Genomic DNA, 4,975 nt, shown 5'->3' with positions numbered 1-4,975 from the left:
ACTTAAATTTTAACTAGTCATTTAGGAATAATGGCATAGAAAATTAGGGATTAATTTTTTTAACCCCTAAACAAAAAATATAATTAGATGACATTGCATATAGATATTAGGAGCATTCCATTAATAGTTAATTAGGCCCATACATTTTGCATATTAATTGGACCGGTGTTGGATGGATTTAAATGAATGGCTCCGGACTTAATGGAATTGGACTAAACCCGCGTGGATTAAAGATTTTGGCCTAGCCCATTTATTTTTGCGCGAGGGGCCCTACACTTGGAAAGAATTTTCGTAAGTTCACGATCTAGGGATATACGATCAAGAGCGACATATAAATCGTGCAAAAGGTTATATTCTTGATTGTGTGCATATTATATGTTTGCCATATATTTGGTGCATAATTCTCGATCAAGATTCGAAAAAATAAAGAGAGATTCTTTTCCGAGTTTTGAAAGGTGTAATCTTGTTGGTTTAGGCGTGGAATCTTGGCTGAAATACGGACAATAGTCTGATTTGGCGAGGGAAGAAGACAAAACAAATATAAAAGGAGATGTGTGCGAGAGGTGAGAGGAGGAAAGAAATTGCATGGCCAGATTGTGCAATATGTGGTTGGAAAGAGGAAAAAATTGTATATTTTCTTTCCTTGGTGGGCTCCATTTCTTGGCATATAAAAAGATGATAGCGCAATGCGTGTGGGGGGCTTTTCTTTTGGATGGGATTAGACACAAGAAACACAGAGAGAAAACACGAGAGCGAGAGAGAGGAACGGGGGGAGAGAGAGGATCACGGGTGGACTTGTCCCGCCGCCGCATCCGTGTGGCCTCACTGCCGGGCCTCCACCAACGTCGCGCACGCTTACGGCCAGACCTGTGGCCGTGAGTCACTGCTGCCCCGAAGTCGACACTGCCGTGCCCGTGTCGCCCATTCCAACGCCGGGCTGGTTGCCGCTTCTCCCTGACGTCCGCAACTCCTGCCGCTGCTGTCGCCAGCCCGCTGTTGCTGCTGTTCCGAGCGCACAACAGCACCACTAATTTCGCTGGTCCCGTAGTGCCGGAGGAACAGCTCAGTCCCAGCCTCGTCAAAGCAGCCACTTGTCAACTCCAGCAGCTTCCTAGACGTCATTCTTCCAATATCAGTGTCCCTCAAGCAAAGCCACAGCACCAGCAATCTTCCTGCACCAAGACGACGAAGCCGCACATTCGGAGTCCCAGCGACAGTCCAGGCAAAGTCTCAGAAACCCAGCGAACGTCCAGCAAACCGGCTCCAGCGTCTCCTTCAACGAGGCCTCGTCGTGCCCGGTTTTGAACGGTTTTGAATCACTCCCAGTAAGTCCAACCCAGCTTAGAGTCATTCGGTGGTCAAAGGAAAAGCATCCAGCCAAGAGAGGTGTATAATTGATAAGAGAAAATCGTGAGCCAAGGAGGTGGTTTGCATGGTCAAAGTAAAAGAGAGCTTGATTGGTGAATAGAGAATTTCAAAGGGGGTTGCAGTTCTTCAAGGAGTCCCCAGACTTCCGCCTACTACGTGATTTTCCAGTTCACGAATAACAAGTTTCTCGGAGTGATCTTGTTGCGACCAGCAAGCTTCGATCACAAACGCAGCAGCCTCCCGCGGGGAACTCGGAGCAACGTTCCACTGCGACCGATTCTGTTCCAGTCTTTCCACCATACCAAGTACACCGCCAGCCTTGGCCCCGCAAATCACACCGAGGAGCCCACGACCACACCATCGAGCCCCAGTCGCGAAACCGTCGGCCACCGTGCCGATCTGCGATCCCGAGACGATTCAAACTTGGAAAGTAATCCGTGAAATTAGGTAAGGTTCTTATCTAAATTTTTTTAAAAATATTTGGATTCCTAATTTTACGTGTTTAAATATTGCGTGATTTTTGTGGATTGTTAGATATTTTAGGATGATGCATGCGATATCCGTGATATTTCAAAACACCTAAAATTAAGAATCATTCCTAATTTGGCAACGTATCTGAACGACTATCCGACCTTATCCCTAAGGTACGATACGCGGCGATACGGAAAATTATTATCTTGTCCATAATCACTTGGATACGATAATAAATTTTATTTGCTTTCCAAACTTGAACAATCAACTTTCTGTCGATATCTATAACCCTATAGATATGACCGTTAGTTTGATTTCTTTGCCTTATCTGAATTTGAAGAATCTTGCGGATTGCATGGGTTGTTTGAATGTGATTGTTATCTTTGTTTGATTGTTTTCCTTTTAAATAAAGAAAATCCAAAATATGTTAGTTAGATTTAAATTAGAAGTTTTGCATGTTTAGGGAACCCTAAATGTATCTAGAAGATATGATAATTATTTAATTTAAATTAGGACTTGAGATAATTTATTTCCTAGTTTAAATTAGGTGTTATTCTAATCCTAATAGATTATTTAGGTTATTTTAAAATTTCGAATTTTAATAAAAATCCCAAAAAAAGAATCACTTTAGGATAGATCAAATCATTTTCTCTAGGATAGATTGCATGTTGATTTGAGTATTTTTAATTCCGAATTTCATGAGAAAAATACCAAAAAAAATACATCGTTTTCCGTCATTAGAATTAAGTCACGTCGTCGCATGACATATAGTTCGCATGCTAAGTTGCATTAATTGCATGTCATTTTTTGCACGTCATTGCATATAGGTTAGTTTGCATTTTAATAAAGCGCAAACCCTAATAAACACCTTGAGTACCTTGCTTTGTTAATTAGAAATCATATTAGGATTGTCTGTATGATTTTCTATTAACAATGCAGAGGCTTGCGTGGCTTTAAGGTATGTTATCCTGCTATTTATTTACTGCTTTCTTGGGTGTTAAATTGGTGGTTTGCGCACCCGCATGAACACCTCACATGTTAGTAATTAGGCAATAAAATGGAGCCAGACTGCATGCATAAACATTTTTTGAAAAAGAAAAGGTACCGAAAGGGCGTTAGACTAGATCTAGCGTAATCAAGTCCCCGAGCTTAGAATCTCTGGTTTGTAGAAATAAAACATATCTCCCTATGTTTTATTTAGGTTTCTAATCGACCTACCACAAATAGATTAGTGGTGACTCCAAGCATGAAAACTTTTGCATGTTAAAAACTTAAACCCTAAGTTGCGAATTGGTAGGGCTTAGGGGGCCCGAGTTAGGCTTAGTCTTAATAATCCATTAGCCTGAGAAAATTTAGGTCGTGACAGCTTGGTGACTCCGCTGGGGACTGAGTTAAAACTCTTAGTGGACTTAAGCCAGTTTTTCTTTTCAAAAAATATTTTTGTTTGGCAGCAAGGATCCCAGGTACGTCCCTAACATTTTAGGTGTTAAATGTTTTTGCAGAATAGGAGGTATAAGGGGAGGCGTGATTGTTAATCCTTGTTTTGCAGGGAGGTGTTTGGATGTATGGTTTATTTTATGCACGAAGCGCTGTATGATATAACCTGCTGTGCATGCCTTGCATTTACACTACACCGCACACACTACCCGCCGGACACAGGGCGGCACAGGGTTTAGGATGGTGCGAGACAACAGACACCCCGACCCCACCCGCGTGGTATGGGTCGCCCTCCTTGGTCCCGAAAGTTCTTTCACGGTGTCATTGAGTTCCCACCACGGTTGCACCCTTTGCAACCCGGGTCAGCTCCTTGACTAAGCCGGAGTCAGGGGAACCCCGGCCTAACCACAACCGTGACTGGTTTAGCCCGGTAATCCTCGCGTCTCCATTTTGCAAGCCAGAGTCTAGGTAGAAATCGAACCTCACATTTCATGCGCATGTCTATGTGATTGCCATGGTCCTATCGGGTGAAGTAAGTTTTCTGAACCTTTATCTTGCAGTTTACTTATTTTCTCGTTTTTTTTTTGGGTCGGTCCATGATGGGTCTAGATCGGTTTTCAATTCGAAAGTAATAATCATTGAGTCCTTTGAAAATAAAAATAAAAAAAACGAAAGAAGGATTTTTGGAGAATTTATTTTCAATCTATGTCTTTATTTTCCTGGATGTGTCATAGGTCATTATTTTCACAAGAGGTTGTCATCGTTTTTATAACAAAAAAAATGGCGAAAAAAAAAAGTTGTAAAGAATTTGTTTTCAATTCATAGTTTCTAGGGAATCTTAATTTTTGGTTTTCCTAGTTTTATGATTAGGGATTTCGATGCGTCTATTTCCTAGGTTGTGTCTAGAATGTTATTTATATTTCTTTGCTTAGAGCACTTTTCCATAAAGTCTCGTTCATATACGAGTATTTTTATGAATAAACGAAGAATGAAAAAGACTAGAAAGCGTGTCATGGACCAACCTTGTCTTGACCATGTGCTTATTTGGTTCATTTCCTCTTGAATTAGGTGACTACGGATCATCCACAGTTATCGATCCATTGCTCGAGCCTCGCCAAGGGGCAACCTCACCGAGTTCCTTCATTGTTGCTCCTCCGCCACCGTGAGCTCACCACCCGACACAAACCGCAGCTCCGTCCACCACTTGCTGTTCTCGCGGCGATTGCGGCTTCTCTACATAAACGCCGTCCGTGTCTTTGTTTCTCAGAGCCTCATGCGTCGGCCAGCCGCCAAGCCGAGACGCCCCTAGCTGTGAGCCACCACCGTGAGGAAGTTGATACTCGAGCTAAGTGATTATGGATCGCCGACCATCAGCCGTTCATACGTGGCCACGAGCAAAAACAACCGATCAAAATGAAGTGTTGAACTGTGTTGCTAATGACATGAACAAGCGAATTGCGAGCCTCCAAAATCAAGTTGATGAGTTGCGTGCTACTATAGCCTATCTCGTCAAGCAGAAGCACCGTGATGACATGGATGCCTCATCTTCGATAGGGAATTTCAACCCGAAGGGAAAAGACAAAATGGCCCTTGAATGGTCTAGTTTCCCTGAAGTAGCAGAGTTTGACACCGCGATGGAGAGACTAGTAACATATTTGGAAGGGAGAATATCTGACTTGGAGGGTTCGCCACACAAGAC

Source organism: Syzygium oleosum, unplaced genomic scaffold (genome assembly GCF_021117445.2).
Source record: "Syzygium oleosum isolate NSW1041296 unplaced genomic scaffold, Sole_v2.1 Sole_v2.18, whole genome shotgun sequence".
Classification (NCBI taxonomy): Eukaryota; Viridiplantae; Streptophyta; class Magnoliopsida; order Myrtales; family Myrtaceae; genus Syzygium; species Syzygium oleosum.
Note: the sequence above shows the minus strand (reverse complement) of the source record.